Consider the following 23,239-nt stretch of genomic DNA (forward strand, 5'->3'; position numbering starts at 1 on the left):
GAAGATCATCAAGGTGAATATTTATAATGCTATTTCTGACTTCTGTTGACTCCACAACATGGCGGGTATCTGTATGGCTTGTTTTGGTGTCTGAGCACTGTACTCAGATTATTGCAAAGTGTGTTTCGCCGTAAAGCTTTTTTGAAATCTGACACAGCGGTTGCATTAAGGAGAAGTATATCTTTAATTCTATGCATAACAGTTGTATATTTTATCAATGTTTATGATGAGTATTTCTGTAAATTGATGTGCTCATTCACCGGATGTTTTGGAGGCAAAACATTTCTGAACATTACACGCCAATGTAAAATGGGGTTTTTGGATATAAATATGAACTTTATCGAGCAAAACATACATGTATTGTGTAACATGAAGTCCTATGAGTGCCATCTGATGAAAATCATCAAAGGTTAGTGATTAATCTTAGCTGTATTTGTGTTTTTTGTGACGCCTCTCCTTGCTTGGAAAATGGCTGTGTGGTTTTTCTTGTCTAGGTGCTGTCCTAACATAATCTAATGCTATGCTTTCGCCATAAAGCCTTTTTGAAATCGGACACTGTGGTTGGATTAACGAGAAGTGTATCTTTAAAATGGTGTATAATACCATTATGTGTGAGAAATTTGAATTATGAGATTTTTGTTGTTTTGAATTTGGCGCTCTGCTATTTCACTGGCTGTTGGCGAGTGGGACCCCACCGTCCCACATACTCCAGTGTCATTCTGCCCCTGAACAAGGCAGTTAACCCACTGTTCCCCGGTAGGCTGTCATTGTAAATAAGAATTTGTTCTTAACTGACTTGCCTAGTTAAATAAAGGTTAAAATGTATTCTAAAATTAATTAAATTGCTTTTTTCCCTCCTCAATGTACACACAATACCCCAAAATGAGAAAGCAAAAACAGGTTTTTAGACATTTTTGCAAATGTATTAAAAATACAAAACTGAAATATGACATTTACTTACAGTTGAAGTCGGAAGTTTACATACACCTTACCCAGATACATTTAAACTCAGTTTTTCACAATTCCTGACATTTTATCCTAGTAAATATTCCCTGTCTTAGGTCAGTTAGGATCACCACTTTATTTTAAGAATGTGAAATGTCAGAATAGTAGTAGAGAGAATTATTTCTTTCAGCTTTTATTTCTTTCATCACATTCCTCCTGACAGAGCTGGTGTAACTGAGTCAGGTTTGTAGGCCTCCTTGCTCGCACACGCTTTTTCAGTTCTGCCCACACATTTTCTATGGGATTGTGGTCAGGGCTTGGTGATGGCCACTCCAATACCTTGACTTTGTTGTCCATAAGCCATTTTGCCACAACTTTGTAGGTATACATGGGGTCATTGTCCATTTGGAAGACCCATTTGCGACCAAGCTTTAACTTCCTGACTGATGACTTGAGATGTTGCTTCAATATATCCACATAATTTTCCACCCTCATCTATTTTGTGAAGTGCACCAGTCCCTCCTGCAGCAAAGCACCCCCACAACATGATGCTGCCACCCCTGTGGTGTACGGTTGGGATGGTGTTCTTCGGCTTGCAAGCCTCCCTCTTTTTCCTTCAAACATAATGATGGTCATTATGGCCAAACAGTTCTATTTTTGTTTCATCAGACCAGAGGACATTTCTCCAAAAAGTTTGATCTTTGTCCCCATGTGCATTTGCAAACCGTAGTCTGGCTTTTTTTATGGTGATCTCGGAGCAGTGGCTTCTTCCTTGCTGAGCGGCCTTTCAGGTTATGTCGATATAGGACTCGTTTTACTGTGGATATAGATACTTTTGTACCTGTTTCCTCCAGCATCTTCACAAGGTCCTTTGCTGTTGTTCTGGGATTGATTTGCACTTTTCGCACCAAAGTACGTTCATCTCTAGGAGACAGAACGCGTCTCCTTCCTGAGTGGTATGACGGCTGCGTGGTCCCATGGTGTTTATACATGCGTGCTATTGTTTGTATAGATGAACGTGGTACCTTCAGGCATTTGGAATTTGCTCCCAAGGATGAACCAGACTTGTGGAGGTCTACAATTGTTTTTCTGTGGTCTTGGCTGATTTCTTTAGATTTTCCCTTGATATCAAGAAAAGAGGCACTGAGTTTGAAAGTAGGCCTTGAAATACATCCACAGGTACACCTCCAATTGACTCAAATGATGTCAATTAGCCTATCAGAAGCTTCTAAAGCTATGACATCATTTTCTGGAATATTCCAAGCTGTTTAAAGGCACAGTCAACTTAGTGTATGTAAACTTCTGACCCACTGGGATTGTGGTACAGTGAATTATAAGTGAAGTAATCTGTCTGTAAACAATTGTTGGAAAATTACTTGTGTCATGGACAAAGTAGATATCCTAACCGACTTGCCATTACTATAGTTTGATAACAAGAAATTTGTGGAGTGGTTGAAAAATGAGTTTTAATGACTCCAACCAAAGTGTATGCAAACTTCCGACTTCAACTGTAAGTATTCAGATCCTTTACTCAGTACTTTATTGAAGCACCTTTGGCAGCGATTACAGCCTCGAGTCTTCTTGGGGATGACAATTCAAGCTTGGCACACCTGTATTTGGGGAGTTTCTCCCATTCTTCTCTGCAGATCCTCTCAAGGTCTGTCAGGTTGGATGGGGAGCGTTGCTGCACAGCTATTTTCAGGTCTCTGTGGAGATGTTTGATCGTGCTCAATTCCAGGCTCTGACTGGGCCACAGACTTGTCCCGCAGCCACTCCGGTGTTGTTTTGGCTGTGTGTTTGTGTTCATTGTCCTGTTGGAAGGTGAACCTTTTCCCCAGTCTGAGGTCCTGAGCTCTCTGAAGCAAGTTTTCATCAAGGATCTCTCTGTACTTTGCACCGTTTATCTCTCCCTCCATCCTGACTAGTCTCCCAGTCCTTGTGACTGAAAAAGATCCCCACAGCATGATGCTGCCACCACCATGTGTCACCATAGGGATGGTGCCAGGTTTCCTCCAGATGTGAAGCTTTGCATTCAAGCCAAAGAGTTCAATCTTGGTTTCATCACACCAGAGAATCTTGTTTAACTCTGGAGCTCTGTCAGAGTGACCATAAGGTTATTGGTCACCTCTCCCCCGATTGCTCCGTTTGACCGGGCGGCCAGCTCTAGGAAGAGTCTTGGTGGTTCCAAACTTCTTCCATTTAAGAATGATGGAGGCCACAGTGTTCTTGGGGACCTTCAATGCTACAGACATTTTTGGTACCCTTCCCCAGATCTGTGCCTTGACACAATCCTGTCTAGGAGCTCTACGGACAATTCCCTCTACCTCATGACTTTGTTTTTACTCTGCCATGCACTGTAAACTGTGTGACCTTATCTAGACAGGTGTTTTGCCTTTCCAAATCATGTCCAATCAATTGAGTTTATCGCAGGTGGACTCCAATCAAATTGTAGAAACATCTCAAGGATGATCAATGGAAACAGGATGCACCTGAGCTCAATTATCGAGTCTCATAGCATAGGGTCTGAATACTTATGTAAGGTTTTTTTAAATTAGTATATTATTAATTTGATAAAATAAAATAAAAAACTGTTTTTTCTTTTTCATTATGAGGTATTGTGTGTAGATTGAAGAGGGAAATAACGAATTTAATCAATTTTAGAATTAGGCTGTAAAGTAAAAAAATTGGAAAATATCAAAGGGTCTGATTACTTTCCGAATGCACCGTAGATGCTTTATTCATTAATTTGGCATTTTTTTTCTTGAACCAGTATGTTCAATCTGCTACAAATTGATGGACAATATGGACACAGATATAATAAATGAATACTATATATGAATACATACAAGTTATTCAATTTTCATTTACCAAATTTATGATAGATTGTCATACATTTTCTGTTAATTACCAAAATTACTGAATTACTGTTAAATTACCAGTAGATTTGCAACCCTAGTCATATGGCCATTTCAAGGTAATCTCTCATCTCCCTCTTTATGCTGCCCCATCATCCTAACTGTGTATGTTTATGTGTGTGTGTGTGTGTGTGTCCATGCACATGTGTTTGTGTGCGTGTGTAGAACTGAGACCTGGTAGGTAGTGTGTCAGAAGAGCTATTTATATCTGGATTGTCTTGTGGGATTCCCCAGTAGATCCGAGATTGGCCAAGAGACAACATGTCCTGTTATTTCTACACTGTAAAAATAGAACATCTCAGAACACCATGATTATTTATTGAAACCATGAAAAGTAGTGTGAATAAGCTCAGATCTGGTCTTGGAGGGTGTTTGAATGTAAATCCAACGTAAGTGTTTCAATACACAGAACGTGATTTAAAACAGAAATGAAGTACTCTGAAACACCCAAAGTGGTTCTTCAACCTAAATATTGGTGTTTTTAAGAAAGTGTTGTAAAAACACTTTTTGGGGTTTCAGTGCATGGAAAAGGCAGCATTAAAGCACAAAAACTGGTTTTCTTATACAATCAATGGTTTAGAAATACAAATGGTTTATATATTAAATGTTATTTGATGATAAGGGCCTATGGAGAATATTTATTGTGGAATTCCACCTTTATTTTTTCTATGCTTTGTTTAGACAGATTGGAAAAGGGAGGTGCAGTAAGATTTACATTTACGTCATTTAGCAGATGCTAAAGATGGTGCACTTATATTGGATTTTTACCCACTCAACCACACAGCCACGCAGTAAGACATTATTCTGGGGTGAATTGAAATGGACTCAAAACAACAACCAACATATAGGCCTACTTAATTTAAAAAGGAGTCTAGGGGTAACGCACCCGGTTTAGACGTGTCACCCCTCTCCTCACTGAAGAACGGGGTTCAATTTCCTGCTCCAACCCCACAATCTGTTTCTCCCACAAGTCTGTGTCCTCTCTGTCATTTCAGAACTATCAAAATACCCCCAAAATATGTTTTTTTTTATTTATTATGCAAGTTGTTTCAATGATATGCTAATTTCATTTGACCAAAATACTGAAAGAATAAATCCAACTTTAATATGTTGCTGAAAATGTAAGTATCTCTCATGAGGACAACTATAGACAGAGAAAATTGAGTAAATTCATTGGAAATCTTGCATTTCCTATCTTGCCACGTGACTGTTTTTAGAGGATTGTGGGTAATTCATATTTTTTTGACTTTATGATTCTTTCACACAATGTTGTATGCATGTTTGAAGAAAGAAAAGTATATTTCTATATTAGAATGAAGTATTAAGCTTGTTGTTCCATGAGGTGTAATGGATCATGATGAACAGCTATTAGAACCGTGACACAAATTGACGTTCAGCACCCATTCCCACATTCTTGATTGTCAATGGAAAAGTTAAAGACAAAATCCCAAAATTTTGCAGTTCAACTGCTAGTAAATGTTAGTGGTTTGAACACTGTGCTTGACAAATGCCTGAAAAAATGACAAACACATAAACCATTGTTAAACAGTAAGACACCAGATAAAAGGATCTAATTTTGTACTAGACAAGATTGAAAACATAATGTTTTCAATCTTTTTTGTTAGTGCTCCCAGTCCCTGGCAAGGTGTTGCACAACATTTGACTAAGTGGTGTTACAACACACGTCATGTTTCAGAACATCTCTGGATGACGTGTTTCAATACTCCAGCAAAGTCAAGGTTTTGTCTCTTTCATGTTGGTGGCAGCTCAGTTGCCACTTGTTTTGGTCTTACTAAAAACATAATTTCAACAGTGTACAGTTTAAGTCGGAAGTTTACATACACTTAGGTTGGAGTCATTAAAACTTGTTTTTCAACCACTCCACAAATTTCTTGTTAACTAACTATAATTTTGGCAAGTCGGTTAGGACATCTACTTCGTGCATGACCCAAGTAATTTTCCAACAATTGTTTACAGACAGATTATTTCACATTGAATTCACTGTATCACAATTCCAGTGCGTCAGAAGTTCACATACACTAAGTTGACTGTGCCTTTAAACAGCTTGGAAAATTCCAGAAAAAGATGTCATGGCTTTAGAAGCTTCTGATAGGCTAATTGACATCATTTGAGTCAATTGGAGGTGTACCTGGTGATGTATTTCAAGGCCTACCTTCAAACTCAGTGCCTCTTTGCTTGACATGGGAAAATCAAAAGAAATCAGCAAAGACCTCAGAAAATAAATTGTAGACCTCCACAAGCCTGGTTCATCCTTGGGAGCAATTTCCAAACGCCTGAAGGTACCACGTTCATCTGTACAGACAATAGTACGCAAGTATAAACACCATGGGACCACGTAGCTGTCATACCGCTCAGGAAGGAGACGCGTTTTGTCTCCTAGATATGAACAACAGCAAAGGACCTTGTGAAGATGCTGGAGGAAACAGGTACAAAAGTATCTATATCCACAGTAAAACGAGTCCTATATCGACATAACCTGAAAGGCCGCTCAGCAAGGAAGAAGCCACTGCTCCAAAACCGGCATAAAAAAGCCAGACTACGGTTTGCAACTACACATGGGGACAAAGATTGTACTTTTTGGAGAAATGTCCTCTGGTCTGATGAAACAAAAATAGAACAGTTTGGCCATAATGACCATCATTATGTTTGGAGGAGAAAGGGGGAGGCTTGCAAGCCGAAGAACCCCATCTCAACTGTGAAGCACAGGGTGGCAGCATCATGTTGTGGGGGTGCTTTGCTGCATGAGGGACTGGTGCATTTCACAAAATAGATGGCATCATGAGGGTGGAAAATTATGTGAATGTATTGAAGCAACATCGCAAGACATCAGTCAGAAAGTTAAAGCTTGGTCGCAAATGGCTCTTCCAAATGGACAATAACCCCAAGCATACTTCCAAAGTTGTGGCAAAATGGCTTAAGGACAACAAAGTCAAGGTATTGGTATTGCCATCACAAAGCCCTGACCTCAATCCTATAGATCATTTGTGGGCAGAACTGAAAAAGCATGTGCGAGCAAGGAGGCCTACAAACCTGACTCAGTTACACCAGCTCTGTCAGCAGGAACGGGCCAAAATTCACCCAAACGTATTGTGGGAAGCTTGTGGAAGGCTACCCGAAAAGTTTGACCGAAGTTAAACAATTTAAATGAAATGCTACCAAATACTATTTGAGTGTGTAAACTTCTGATCCACAGGGAATGTGATGAAAGAAATAAAAGCTGAAATAAGTCATTCTCTCTACTATTATTCTGACATTTCATATTCTTAAAATAAAGTGGTGATCCTAACTGTCCTAAGACAGGGAATCTTTACTAGGATTAAATGTCAGGAATTGTGAAAAACTGAGTTTAAATGTATTTGGCTAAGGTGTATGTAAGCTTCCCACTTCACCTGTATATACTCCATCTCTTTCTCTCTCTCTGTCTTTCTAACCTTCTTTCCATCACATATACATACTTCGTCAGTTTAGTGTGTTTGTGTGTGTGTGTGTGTGTGTGTGTGTGTGTGTGTGTGTGTGTGTGTGTGTGTGTGTGTGTGTGTGGAGAGAGAGGCCCTGATAAATGTGGAATCAGAAAGATCAAAGCCTGCAGAAGCAGAGAGGAGTGAGGAGAGATCAGTCCTGCGCGCGCGCATGTGTGTGCGCAGTATTCTGATTCATCTCTTTGGGATGCTGTGTGAAGTTTGGTGGTTGGGTCCTTCTGCGCCCTTAGATATAAATCTGTGTGTGTAAATCTGTGTGTGTGTGTCGGTGCATGTGTGTGTGTATGGATGTCCATGCACAACTGTGTTTGGATAGAAGCTGGGTAAGACGCTTCTGGAATCATACAGAAAAACCTCTGAGTTTGTGTCCATGCACAAGTGTGTTCCGCGTGCGTGCGTGTGTGTGTATTGACAAACCCCTGGCACACAGACGGATGATGAGAATAAGGGTGTGTGTGTGTGTGTGTGTGTGTTGACAAACCCCTGGCACACAGATGGATGATGAGAATAAGGATGTGTGTGTGTGTGTGTGTGTGTGTGTGTGTGTGTGTGTGTGTTGACAAACCCCTGGCACACAGATGGATGATGAGAATAAGGATGTGTGTGTGTGTGTGTGTGTGTTGACAAACCCCTGGCACACAGACGGATGATGAGAATAAGGATGTGTGTGTGTGTGTGTGTGTGTTGACAAACCCCTGGCACACAGATGGATGATGAGAATAAGGATGTGTGTGTGTGTGTGTGTGTGTGTTGACAAACCCCTGGCACACAGATGGATGATGAGAATAAGGATGTGTGTGTGTGTGTGTGTGTGTTGACAAACCCCTGGCACACAGACGGATGATGAGAATAAGGGTGTGTGTGTGTGTGTGTGTGTTGACAAACCCCTGGCACACAGACGGATGATGAGAATAAGGGTGTGTGTGTGTGTGTGTGTGTGTGTGTTGACAAACCCCTGGCACACAGATGGATGATGAGAATAAGGATGTGTGTGTGTGTGTGTGTGTGACTGTTTGACAATATAAAGTGCCTTCAGAAAGTGCTTTAATAAATAAACACAACATAATACAAAACAAGAAACACGAACAACGCAGACATGAAAATGAAACAGAAACAATAACGCTTGGGGAAGGAAGCAAAGGGGGTGACATTGAGAGGGAAGGTGGAAGTGATGGAGTCCAGCTGAGTCTGATGATGTGCAGGTGTGCGTAACGATGGTGACAGGTGTGCGCCATAATGAGCAGCCTGGTGACCTAGAGGCCGGAGAGGGAGCACACGTGACACTGTTTCCATTGATCATCCTTGTGATGTTTCTACAACTTCATTGGGGTCCACCTGTGGTAAATTCAATTGATTGGACATGATTTGGAAAGGCACAAACCTGTCTATATAAGGTCCTACAGCTGACAGTGCATGTCAGAGCAACAACCAAGCCATGAAGTCGAAGGAATTGTCCGTAGAGCTCCGAGACAGGATTGTATCGAGGCACAGATCTGGGGAATGGTGACAAAAAATGTCTACAGTATTGAAGGTCCCCAAGTTACACAGTGGCCTCCATCATTCTTAAATGGTAGAAGTTTGGAACCACCAAGACTCTTCCTAGAGCTGGCCGCCCGGCCAAACTGAACAATCAGGGGAGAAGGGCCTTGGTCAGGGAGGTGACCAAGAACCTGATGGTCACTCTGACAGAGCTATAGGGTTCCTCTGTGGAGATGGGAGAACCTTCCAGAAGGACAACCATCTCTGCAGCACTCCACCAATCAGGCCTTTATAGTAGTGTCCATATGGAAGCCACTCTTCAGTAAAAGGCACATGACAGCCCGCCTTGAGTTTGCCAAAAGGCACCTAAAGACTTTCAGACCATGAGAAACAAGATGCTCTGAACAATCCAAGATTGAACTCTTTGGCCTGAATGCCAAGCGTCACTTCTGGAGGAAACCTGGCACCATCCCAATGGTGAAGAATGGTGGTGGCAGCATCATGCTGTGGGGATGTTTTTCAGCGGCAGGGACTTCGGGACAAGTCTCTGAATGTCCTTGAGTGGCCCAGCCAGAGCTCGTACTTGAACCCAATTGAACATCTCTGGAGAGACCTGAAAATTGCTGTGCAGCAACGTTCCCCATCCAACATGACAGAGCTTGAGAGGATGTGCAGAGAAGAATGGGAGAAACTCCCCAAATACAGGTGTGCCAAGCGTGTAGCGTCATACCCAGGAAGACCCGAGGCTTTAATCACTGCCAAAGGTGCTTCAACAAAGTACTGAGTAAAGGGTCTGAATACTTACGTAAATGTGATATTTCAGTTTAAATTTTTTATAAATTATAAACAATGTCTAACATCCTGTTTTTGCTTTGTCATTATGGGGTATTGTGTGTAACAATTTAATCAATTTTAGAATAAGGCTGTAATGTAACAAAATCTGTAAAAAGTCAATGGGTCTGAATACTTTCCGAAGGCACTGTATGTGTAAGGTGGTGTGTGTACCCTAGGGTAGAGATGGTGTGTGTGTACCCTAGGGTAGAGATGGTGTGTGTGTACCCTAGGGTAGAGGTGGTGTGTGTGTACCCTAGGGTAGAGATGGTGTGTGTGTACCCTAGGGTAGAGGTGGTGTGTGTGTACCCTAGGGTAGAGATGGTGTGTGTGTACCCTAGGGTAGAGGTGGTGTGTGTGTACCCTAGGGTAGAGATGGTGTGTGTGTACCCTAGGGTAGAGATGGTGTGTGTGTACCCTAGGGTAGAGATGGTGTGTGTGTACCCTAGGGTAGAGGTGGTGTGTGTGTACCCTAGGGTAGAGATGGTGTGTGTGTACCCTAGGGTAGAGATGGTGTGTGTGTACCCTAGGGTAGAGATGGTGTGTGTATAGCCTAGGGTAGAGGTGGTGTGTGTGTACCCTAGTGTAGAGATGGTGTGTGTGTACGATAGGGTAGAGATGGTGTGTGTGTACCCTAGGGTAGAGGTGGTGTGTGTGTGTACCCTAGGGTAGAGATGGTGTGTGTACCCTAGGGTAGAGATGGTGTGTGTGTGCACCCTAGGGTAGAGATGGTGTGTGTGTACCCTAGGGTAGAGGTGGTGTGTGTGTGTACCCTAGGGTAGAGATGGTGTGTGTGTAACCTAGGGTAGAGATGGTGTGTGTGTACCCTAGGGTAGAGATGGTGTGTGTGTGTACCCTAGGGTAGAGATGGTGTGTGTGTACCCTAGGGTAGAGATGGTGTGTGTACCCTAGGGTAGAGGTGGTGTGTGTGTGTACCCTAGGGTAGAGATGGTGTGTGTGTACCCTAGGGTAGAGATGGTGTGTGTGTACCCTAGGGTAGAGATGGTGTGTGTGTGTACCCTAGGGTAGAGATGGTGTGTGTGTACCCTAGGGTAGAGATGGTGTGTGTGTACCCTAGGGTAGAGATGGTGTGTGTGTGTACCCTAGGGTAGAGATGGTGTGTGTGTACCCTAGGGTAGAGATGGTGTGTGTGTACCCTAGGGTAGAGGTGGTGTGTGTGTGTGTACCCTAGGGTAGAAGTGGTGTGTGTGTACCCTAGGGTAGAGGTGGTGTGTGTGTGTACCCTAGGGTAGAGGTGGTGTGTGTACCCTAGGGTAGAGATGGTGTGTGTGTACCCTAGGGTAGACGTGGTGTGTGTGTACCCTAGGGTAGAGATGGTGTGTGTGTACCCTAGGGTAGAGGTGGTGTGTGTGTACCCTAGGGTAGAGGTGGTGTGTGTGTACCCTAGGGTAGAGATGGTGTGTGTGTACCCTAGGGTAGAGGTGGTGTGTGTGTGTACCCTAGGGTAGAGGTGGTGTGTGTGTGTACCCTAGGGTAGAGGTGGTGTGTGTGTGTACCCTAGGGTAGAGGTGGTGTGTGTACCCTAGGGTAGAGATGGTGTGTGTGTACCCTAGGGTAGACGTGGTGTGTGTGTACCCTAGGGTAGAGATGGTGTGTGTGTACCCTAGGGTAGAGGTGGTGTGTGTGTACCCTAGGGTAGAGGTGGTGTGTGTGTACCCTAGGGTAGAGATGGTGTGTGTGTACCCTAGGGTAGAGGTGGTGTGTGTGTGTACCCTAGGGTAGAGGTGGTGTGTGTACCCTAGGGTAGAGATGGTGTGTGTGTGTACCCTAGGGTAGAGATGGTGTGTGTGTGTACCCTAGGGTAGAGGTGGTGTGTGTACCCTAGGGTAGAGATGGTGTGTGTACCCTAGGGTAGAGATGGTGTGTGTACCCTAGGGTAGAGGTGGTGTGTGTACCCTAGGGTAGAGATGGTGTGTGTACCCTAGGGTAGAGATGGTGTGTGTACCCTAGGGTAGAGATGGTGTGTGTACCCTAGGGTAGAGATGGTGTGTGTACCCTAGGGTAGAGATGGTGTGTGTACCCTAGGGTAGAGATGGTGTGTGTACCCTAGGGTAGAGATGGTGTGTGTACCCTAGGGTAGAGATGGTGTGTGTACCCTAGGGTAGAGATGGTGTGTGTACCCTAGGGTAGAGATGGTGTGTGTACCCTAGGGTAGAGATGGTGTGTGTACCCTAGGGTAGAGATGGTGTGTGTACCCTAGGGTAGAGATGGTGTGTGTACCCTAGGGTAGAGATGGTGTGTGTACCCTAGGGTAGAGATGGTGTGTGTACCCTAGGGTAGAGATGGTGTGTGTACCCTAGGGTAGAGATGGTGTGTGTACCCTAGGGTAGAGGTGGTGTGTGTACCCTAGGGTAGAGATGGTGTGTGTGTACCCTAGGGTAGAGATGGTGTGTGTACCCTAGGGTAGAGGTGGTGTGTGTACCCTAGGGTAGAGATGGTGTGTGTGTACCCTAGGGTAGAGATGGTGTGTGTACCCTAGGGTAGAGATGGTGTGTGTACCCTAGGGTAGAGATGGTGTGTGTACCCTAGGGTAGAGATGGTGTGTGTACCCTAGGGTAGAGATGGTGTGTGTACACTAGGGTAGAGATGGTGTGTGTACCCTAGGGTAGAGATGGTGTGTGTGTACCCTAGGGTAGAGATGGTGTGTGTACCCTAGGGTAGAGATGGTGTGTGTACCCTAGGGTAGAGATGGTGTGTGTACCCTAGGGTAGAGATGGTGTGTGTACCCTAGGGTAGAGATGGTGTGTGTACCCTAGGGTAGAGATGGTGTGTGTACCCTAGGGTAGAGATGGTGTGTGTACCCTAGGGTAGAGATGGTGTGTGTACCCTAGGGTAGAGATGGTGTGTGTACCCTAGGGTAGAGATGGTGTGTGTACCCTAGGGTAGAGATGGTGTGTGTACCCTAGGGTAGAGATGGTGTGTGTACTCTAGGGTAGAGATGGTGTGTGTACTCTAGGGTAGAGATGGTGTGTGTACCCTAGGGTAGAGAGGTCTAGCCTTCAATAAGAACCCTGATGCCTCCAGTCTGACAACTCAGATTGAGCTCTAATGTGTGTTGATGTCTCTCTCTCTCCCTCTCTCTCTCTCTCTCTGGCAGGGACAATATTTAAACAACTGTAGCTATACATCTTAGCAGTATCTGTGTGGCTTGGAGTGATTTATACAGGTATTTATTCTAAATACAAATCATTTCTAGATAAATCATTTGGTCCCAGATCTGTTTGTGATCTTGCTGTCAAGCCAAACATTGTTTATTCCCAGTGTGATATTTTCCCATAAAACTCTTTCAACTTTCATATAAAATATCAGTCACACAACTATATACTTGTGTATATATATGTTTATTACATATTTTTCAATTATTGTATTTTCAATGTGAAACATTTGACACATAGTTGCAGAATGAATGTGAACTTACCTCGTTGAGTCATTGAGTTATTGAACCCTTCAGCTGTTGAAGGCTGTTTTTGTTGCCAGTTATTAAATCCTTCAGCTGTTGAAGGCTGTTTTTGTTGCCAGTTATTGAATCCTTCAGCTGTTGAAGGCTGTTTTTGTTGCCAGTTATTGAATCCTTCAGCTGTTGAAGGCTGTTTTTGTTGCCAGTTATTAAATCCTTCAGCTGTTGAAGGCTGTTTATGTTGCCAGTTATTGAATCCTTCAGCTGTTGAAGGCTGTTTATGTTGCCAGTTATTGAATCCTTCAGCTGTTGAAGGCTGTTTTTGTTGCCAGTTATTGAATCCTTCAGCTGTTGAAGGCTGTTTTTGTTGCCAGTTATTGAATCCTTCAGCTGTTGAAGGCTGTTTTTGTTGCCAGTTATTGAATCCTTCAGCTGTTGAAGGCTGTTTATGTTGCCAGTTATTGAATCCTTCAGCTGTTGAAGGCTGTTTTTGTTGCCAGTTATTGAATCCTTCAGCTGTTGAAGGCTGTTTATGTTGCCAGTTATTGAAATCCTTCAGCGGTTCAAGGCTGTTTTTGTTGCCAGCCTAAAACCCAGCAGACAATGTAGCTGTAGCTTAAACCACACAGAAATCTACATTGTATGCTAGGTCCAGGACCAAGCAAAGATGTCTCATCAGCTGTCTCACGCACACACACACACACACACACACACACACACACACACACACACACACACACACACACACACACACACACACCACACACACACACACACACACACACACACACACACACACACACACACACACACACACACACACACACAAACACACCCGCACCCACTCACGCACCCATGCATACACACAGAGTTATCATAGAATGTGGCATTTCATCTGTTCTCTATTGAGTGATTTCTAGGGAAACTGCATGCATCACATCCTAAACAATGCTCTCCTCTCTTAAAGGCTCTTTTCTATTGTGCCTGACATGTTTTTCTCTGCTCTCGTCAATCTCTTTTCTATGGGCCGCCAGTCAGCATCTTTTAGAAAACAGCACAATTCATTAAAGAATACCAAGAACCCTTTGAATGGCTCACCGCCAAGGACGCTACAGCGGGAGAAGAGATTTGACAGGAGAGGAGAGAAAAAGAAGAGATTAAAAAGAAAAGAGACAGAAAGAAAAGAATCAGAAATAAAGCCCTGACAGGCACAGAGAGATTCATAGGATGTAACCCCCCCATATGATAACATACTAGCCAATCAGAGAGAAATGAAATGTGCAATTAACCACTAGGCAGGAAGTAGGAGGCGTGTCTTCAGAGACCCAGTAGCCAGATGTAGCTGCTGATCATTATACAGGATCTACACTGCCTACTGAGCAACTGACCAACACGCAAATACAGAGTAAATGAATGGAGGAGAGGGATGGGGAGATCGAGGGACTGGGTCACAGATAGAGAGGATCCACGTGGATGACTTTGCTGCTTGGAAGAATCTTCAGAATCTTCATCATGATCATCAGGATCCATTCTGGTTAGAGAGAGAGGGAGACACAGATAAAGAGAGAGAGATGGTCATTATTGGGTAAGGAATCATAAGGTAACATTTACTGCAGCTAGTAAGAGAGATGAGATGAGGAAGGGGAGTAGGACGGGAGAAGTAGGAGAAGAAACAAGGGGAGAGGATGGGGTGAGGAGAGGGGAGGGAGAGGAGAGGAGAAGGAGAAGAGTGAGGAGGGAGAGGGAGGAGAGGAAACAAGGGGAGAGGAAGGGGTGAGGAGAGGAGAGGGGAAGGGAAGGGAAGGAAGAGGAGAAGGGTGAGGAGGGAGAGGGAGGAGAGGAAACAAGGGGAGAGGATGGGGTGAGGAGAGGAGAGGGGAAGGGAAGGAAGGAAGAGGAGAAGGGTGAGGAGGGAGAGGGAGGAGAGGAAACAAGGGGAGAGGATGGGGTGAGGAGAAGGGAAGGAAGAGGAGGAGGGAGACGAAGAGAGAGAACAGACATAGAGAGGAGAGGATGGGCTGAGGGGAGAGGGGAAGCATAGCCTATGGGAATTATCTTTGTATGGCCATCTCTAAGCGTGGCATTATCAGTTGCAGATTCCTGTCATTCCTTCCCATTAGGCCCGGGGCAACTGGAGGCAGCAGCCCACAATGGCTCCGATGCAACACTCATGGGGCTTGCATTCTCTCTCTCAGGGAGAAGTTTCCTCTAGGCACTTTGTTCCAGGCACTGATCAGCTTAACCTCTCCAAATCCTTACCTGAACCATTAGATAATCACTCCACCACTGATCTAGGATCAGCTTACCCTCCCTGAATCCCATTAAAAAGTAATATAGGGACAAATGTGTTATCATGGCAGTTATCTACTGTATACCTCCTTCAGAGAACACGTTACCCCCTAATGAGCGGAGAGAGGGAAGACAGGACATGGGAATGGGGTGATAGAGAGAGTAGAGGAGGGATAAATAGAGAGGCAGATGAAAAGAACGAGAGGAGGGATGGAGGAATGGAGGGACGGAGGAATGGAGGGACGGAGGAATAGAGGGACGGAGGAATAGAGGAACGGAGGGACGGTGGAATGGAGGAATGGAGGGATGTAGGAATAGAGGAATGTTGGAATGGAGGGATGATGGAATGGAGGGTTGGATGAATGGAGGGATGGAGGAATGCACACTGAGCGAAAAGAGGGAGGAAAGAAGGGAACAGAGGGGCTGAATGGTTAGATGGAGGGTAGGTATGCATGCTGGGCTTTCCCTCTTGTCACGTGTCCAGTTGGGCCTCTGCATAGCTGAAGCCTCATGACCATGCTGATCAAACATAGCTGCCTAGTACTCTACTCAACCAGCTGATGCTCACTTGACTCCAATTTCTCCTTATTAAGGGAAAGTCTCTATCTCTCTCTCTTGTTCTACTCTCTTAGATTTTAGCATTCTGTCTGATGAGCTTCAGCGCTATGGCCTTCTCTCCTTCTCCCTCTCTTTCTGTCTCTCTTTTTCTCCCTCTCGCTGCGTGTCTCTCTCTCTCCCTCTCTTTCTCAATTCAATTCAAGGGGCTTTATTGGCATGGAAAACATATCTTAACATTGCCAATGCAAGTGAAGTAGATAATATACAAAAGTGAAATAAACAATAAAAATGAACAGTAAACATTACTCTCACAGAAGTTCCCAAAAAATAAAGACATTTAAAATGTCATATTATATATATACAGTGTTGTAACGATGTGCAAATGGTTAAAGTACAAAAGGGAAAATAAATAAACATAAATATGGGTTGTATTTACAGTGGTGTTTGTTCTTCACTGGTTGCCCTTTTCTTGTGGCAACAGGTCACAAATCTTGCTGCTGTGGTATTTCACCCAGTAGATATGGGAGTTTATCAAAATCAGGGTTGTTTTGTAATTCTTTGTGGATCTGTGTAATCTGAGGGAAATATGTGTCTCTAATATGGTCATACATTTGGCAGGAGGTTAGGAAGTGCAGCTCAGTTTCCACATTTTGTGGGCAGTGTGCACACAGCCTGTCTTCCCTTGAGAGCCAGGTCTGCCTACGGCGACCTTTCTCAATAGCAAGGCTATGCTCACTGAGTCTGTACATTGTCAAAGCTTTTTTCTCTCTCTCTCTCTCTCTCTCTCTCTCTCTCTCTCTCTCTCTCTCTCTCTCTCTCTCTCTCTCTCTCTCTCTCGACATGGGCCAAACATCTGTCTTTTATCTAGTCAACGACATGAGCCAAACTTCTGTCTTTTATCTAGTCAACGACATGGGCCAAACTTCTCAGTATTTTATCTAGTCAATGACATGGGCCAAACTTCTCAGTATTTTATCTAGTCAACGACATGGGCCAAACTTCTGTCTTTTATCTAGTCAATGATGACATGGGCCAAACATCTGTCTTTTATCAAGTCAACGACATGGGCCAAACTTCTGTCTTTTATCTAGTCAATGACATGGGCCAAACTTCTCAGTATTTTATCTAGTCAACGACATGGGCCAAACTTCTCAGTATTTTATCTAGTCAACGACATGGGCCAAACTTCTGTCTTTTATCTAGTCAATGACATGGGCCAAACTTCTGTCTTTTATCTAGTCAATGACATGGGCCAAACTTCTGTCTTTTATCTAGTCAACGACATGGGCCAAACTTCTCAGTATTTTATCTTGTCAATGACATGGGCCAAACTTCTGTCTTTTATCTAGTCAACGACATGGGCCAAACTTCTCAGTATTTTATCTAGTCAACGACATGGGCCAAACTTCTGTCTTTTATCTAGTCAATGACATGGGCCAAACTTCTCAGTATTTTATCTAGTCAACGACATGGGCCAAACTTCTCAGTATTTTATCTAGTCAATGACATGGGCCAAACATCTGTCTTTTATCTAGTCAACGACATGGGCCAAACTTCTGTCTTTAATCTAGTCAATGACATGGGCCAAACTTCTGTCTTTTATCTAGTCAACGACATGGGCCATACTTCTCAGTATTTTATCTAGTCAACGACATGGGCCAAACATCTGTCTTTTATCTAGTCAACGACATGGGCCAAACTTCTGTCTTTAATCTAGTCAATGACATGGGCCAAACTTCTGTCTTTTATCTAGTCAATGACATGGGCCAAACATCTGTCTTTTATCTAGTCAACGACATGGGCCAAACATCTGTCTTTTATCTAGTCAACGACATGGGCCAAACATCTGTCTTTTATCTAGTCAACGACATGGGCCAAACATCTGTCTTTTATCTAGTCAATGACATGGGCCAAACTTCTCAGTATTTTATCTAGTCAACGACATGGGCCAAACATCTGTCTTTAATCTAGTCAATGACATGGGCCAAACTTCTCAGTATTTTATCTAGTCAATGACATGGGCCAAACTTCTGTCTTTTATCTAGTCAACGACATGGGCCAAACATCTGTCTTTTATCTAGTCAACGACATGGGCCAAACTTCTCAGTATTTTATCTAGTCAACGACATGGGCCAAACATCTGTCTTTTATCTAGTCAACGACATGGGCCAAACATCTGTCTTTTATCTAGTCAACGACATGGCCAAACATCTGTCTTTAATCTAGTCAATGACATGGGCCAAACTTCTCAGTATTTTATCTAGTCAACGACATGGGCCAAACTTCTCAGTATTTTATCTAGTCAATGACATGGGCCAAACTTCTCAGTATTTTATCTAGTCAATGACATGGGCCAAACTTCTGTCTTTTATCTAGTCAACGACATGGGCCAAACATCTGTCTTTTATCTAGTCAACGACATGGGCCAAACTTCTCAGTATTTTATCTAGTCAACGACATGGGCCAAACTTCTCAGTATTTTATCTAGTCAACGACATGGGCCAAACTTCTCAGTATTTTATCTAGTCAATGACATGGGCCAAACTTCTGTCTTTTATCTAGTCAACGACATGGGCCAAACATCTGTCTTTTATCTAGTCAACGACATGGGCCAAACTTCTCAGTATTTTATCTAGTCAACGACATGGGCCAAACTTGTCAGTATTTTATCTAGTCAATGACATGGCCAAACTTCTCAGTATTTTATCTAGTCAACGACATGGGCCAAACTTCTGTCTTTTATCTAGTCAACGACATGGGCCAAACATCTGTCTTTTATCTAGTCAACGACATGGGCCAAACTTCTGTCTTTTATCTAGTCAATGACATGGGCCAAACATCTGTCTTTTATCTAGTCAACGACATGGGCCAAACTTCTGTCTTTTATTTAGTCAACGACATGGGCCAAACATCTGTCTTTTATCTAGTCAACGACATGGGCCAAACTTCTGTCTTTTATCTAGTCAATGACATGGGCCAAACATCTGTCTTTTATCTAGTCAAGGACATGGGCCAAACTTCTGTCTTTTATCTAGTCAACGACATGGGCCAAACTTCTCAGTATTTTATCTAGTCAATGACATGGGCCAAACATCTGTCTTTTATCTAGTCAACGACATGGGCCAAACATCTGTCTTTTATCTAGTCAACGACATGGGCCAAACATCTGTCTTTTATCTAGTCAAGGACATGGGCCAAACTTCTCAGTATTTTATCTAGTCAACGACATGGGCCAAACTTCTGTCTTTTATCTAGTCAACGACATGGGCCAAACATCTGTCTTTTATTTAGTCAACGACATGGGCCAAACTTCTGTCTTTTATCTAGTCAACGACTTGGGCCAAACTTCTGTCTTTTATCTAGTCAATGACATGGGCCAAACTTCTGTCTTTTATCTAGTCAACGACTTGGGCCAAACTTCTCAGTATTTTATCTAGTCAACGACACGGGCCAAACTTCTGTCTTTTATCTAGTCAATGACATGGGCCAAACTTCTCAGTATTTTATCTAGTCAACGACATGGGCCAAACTTCCCAGTATTTTATCTAGTCAATGACATGGGCCAAACTTCTCAGTATTTTATCTAGTCAATGACATGGGCCAAACTTCTGTCTTTTATCTAGTCAACGACGTGGGCCAAACATCTGACTTTTATCTAGTCAATGACATGGGCCAAACTTCTGTCTTTTATCAAGTCAACGACATGGGCCAAACATCTGTCTTTTATCTAGTCAATGACATGGGCCAAACATCTGTCTTTTATCTAGTCAATGACATGGGCCAAACTTCTGTCTTTTATCTAGTCAACGACATGAGCCAAACTTCTCAGTATTTTATCTAGTCAATGACATGGGCCAAACTTCTGTCTTTTATCAAGTCAACGACATGGGCCAAACATCTGACTTTTATCTAGTCAATGACATGGGCCAAACTTCTGTCTTTTATCAAGTCAACGACATGGGCCAAACATCTGTCTTTTATCTAGTCAATGACATGGGCCAAACATCTGTCTTTTATCTAGTCAATGACATGGGCCAAACATCTGTCTTTTATCTAGTCAACGACATGAGCCAAACTTCTGTCTTTTATCTAGTCAACGACATGGGCCATACTTCTCAGTATTTTATCTAGTCAACGACATGGGCCAAACATCTGTCTTTTATCTAGTCAACGACATGGGCCAAACTTCTGTCTTTAATCTAGTCAATGACATGGGCCAAACTTCTGTCTTTTATCTAGTCAATGACATGGGCCAAACATCTGTCTTTTATCTAGTCAATGACATGGGCCAAACATCTGTCTTTTATCTAGTCAATGACATGGGCCAAACTTCTCAGTATTTTATCTAGTCAACGACATGGGCCAAACATCTGTCTTTAATCTAGTCAATGACATGGGCCAAACTTCTCAGTATTTTATCTAGTCAATGACATGGGCCAAACTTCTGTCTTTTATGTAGTCAACGACATGGGCCAAACATCTGTCTTTTATCTAGTCAACGACATGGGCCAAACTTCTCAGTATTTTATCTAGTCAACGACATGGGCCAAACATCTGTCTTTTATCTAGTCAACGACATGGGCCAAACATCTGTCTTTTATCTAGTCAACGACATGGCCAAACATCTGTCTTTAATCTAGTCAATGACATGGGCCAAACTTCTCAGTATTTTATCTAGTCAACGACATGGGCCAAACTTCTCAGTATTTTATCTAGTCAATGACATGGGCCAAACTTCTCAGTATTTTATCTAGTCAATGACATGGGCCAAACTTCTGTCTTTTATCTAGTCAACGACATGGGCCAAACATCTGTCTTTTATCTAGTCAACGACATGGGCCAAACTTCTCAGTATTTTATCTAGTCAACGACATGGGCCAAATTTGTCAGTATTTTATCTAGTCAATGACATGGCCAAACTTCTCAGTATTTTATCTAGTCAACGACATGGGCCAAACTTCTGTCTTTTATCTAGTCAACGACATGGGCCAAACATCTGTCTTTTATCTAGTCAACGACATGGGCCAAACTTCTGTCTTTTATCTAGTCAATGACATGGGCCAAACATCTGTCTTTTATCTAGTCAACGACATGGGCCAAACTTCTGTCTTTTATTTAGTCAACGACATGGGCCAAACATCTGTCTTTTATCTAGTCAACGACATGGGCCAAACTTCTGTCTTTTATCTAGTCAATGACATGGGCCAAACATCTGTCTTTTATCTAGTCAAGGACATGGGCCAAACTTCTGTCTTTTATCTAGTCAACGACATGGGCCAAACTTCTCAGTATTTTATCTAGTCAATGACATGGGCCAAACATCTGTCTTTTATCTAGTCAACGACATGGGCCAAACATCTGTCTTTTATCTAGTCAACGACATGGGCCAAACATCTGTCTTTTATCTAGTCAAGGACATGGGCCAAACTTCTCAGTATTTTATCTAGTCAACGACATGGGCCAAACTTCTGTCTTTTATCTAGTCAACGACATGGGCCAAACATCTGTCTTTTATTTAGTCAACGACATGGGCCAAACTTCTGTCTTTTATCTAGTCAACGACTTGGGCCAAAATTCTGTCTTTTATCTAGTCAATGACATGGGCCAAACTTCTGTCTTTTATCTAGTCAACGACTTGGGCCAAACTTCTCAGTATTTTATCTAGTCAACGACACGGGCCAAACTTCTGTCTTTTATCTAGTCAATGACATGGGCCAAACTTCTCAGTATTTTATCTAGTCAACGACATGGGCCAAACTTCCCAGTATTTTATCTAGTCAATGACATGGGCCAAACTTCTCAGTATTTTATCTAGTCAATGACATGGGCCAAACTTCTGTCTTTTATCTAGTCAACGACGTGGGCCAAACATCTGACTTTTATCTAGTCAATGACATGGGCCAAACTTCTGTCTTTTATCAAGTCAACGACATGGGCCAAACATCTGTCTTTTATCTAGTCAATGACATGGGCCAAACATCTGTCTTTTATCTAGTCAATGACATGGGCCAAACTTCTGTCTTTTATCTAGTCAACGACATGAGCCAAACTTCTCAGTATTTTATCTAGTCAATGACATGGGCCAAACTTCTGTCTTTTATCAAGTCAACGACATGGGCCAAACATCTGACTTTTATCTAGTCAATGACATGGGCCAAACTTCTGTCTTTTATCAAGTCAACGACATGGGCCAAACATCTGTCTTTTATCTAGTCAATGACATGGGCCAAACATCTGTCTTTTATCTAGTCAATGACATGGGCCAAACATCTGTCTTTTATCTAGTCAACGACATGAGCCAAACTTCTGTCTTTTATCTAGTCAACGACATGGGCCATACTTCTCAGTATTTTATCTAGTCAACGACATGGGCCAAACATCTGTCTTTTATCTAGTCAACGACATGGGCCAAACTTCTGTCTTTAATCTAGTCAATGACATGGGCCAAACTTCTGTCTTTTATCTAGTCAATGACATGGGCCAAACATCTGTCTTTTATCTAGTCAATGACATGGGCCAAACATCTGTCTTTTATCTAGTCAATGACATGGGCCAATCTTCTCAGTATTTTATCTAGTCAACGACATGGGCCAAACATCTGTCTTTAATCTAGTCAATGACATGGGCCAAACTTCTCAGTATTTTATCTAGTCAATGACATGGGCCAAACTTCTGTCTTTTATCTAGTCAACGACATGGGCCAAACATCTGTCTTTTATCTAGTCAACGACATGGGCCAAACTTCTCAGTATTTTATCTAGTCAACGACATGGGCCAAACATCTGTCTTTTATCTAGTCAACGACATGGGCCAAACATCTGTCTTTTATCTAGTCAACGACATGGCCAAACATCTGTCTTTAATCTAGTCAATGACATGGGCCAAACTTCTCAGTATTTTATCTAGTCAACGACATGGGCCAAACTTCTCAGTATTTTATCTAGTCAATGACATGGGCCAAACTTCTCAGTATTTTATCTAGTCAATGACATGGGCCAAACTTCTGTCTTTTATCTAGTCAACGACATGGGCCAAACATCTGTCTTTTATCTAGTCAACGACATGGGCCAAACTTCTCAGTATTTTATCTAGTCAACGACATGGGCCAAATTTGTCAGTATTTTATCTAGTCAATGACATGGCCAAACTTCTCAGTATTTTATCTAGTCAACGACATGGGCCAAACTTCTGTCTTTTATCTAGTCAACGACATGGGCCAAACATCTGTCTTTTATCTAGTCAACGACATGGGCCAAACTTCTGTCTTTTATCTAGTCAATGACATGGGCCAAACATCTGTCTTT

General features: G+C 42.7%; 1 long non-coding RNA gene across 1 annotated transcript in view; it reads right to left on the minus strand.

The window, feature by feature from the left end:
* Positions 1–13,870: 13,870 nt before the first annotated feature.
* Positions 13,871–23,239, minus strand: part of LOC123730512 (uncharacterized) — a 67,554-nt gene continuing 58,185 nt past the window's right edge. Inside the window, exon 4 of the long non-coding RNA XR_006761954.2 lies at positions 13,871–14,619. This is a non-coding gene — a long non-coding RNA (uncharacterized LOC123730512). The remainder of the gene's footprint in view (positions 14,620–23,239) is intronic.

The sequence above is a fragment of the Salmo salar genome, chromosome 25, assembly GCF_965601325.2.
Source record: "Salmo salar chromosome 25, fSalSal1, whole genome shotgun sequence".
NCBI classification, from domain to species: Eukaryota; Metazoa; Chordata; class Actinopteri; order Salmoniformes; family Salmonidae; genus Salmo; species Salmo salar.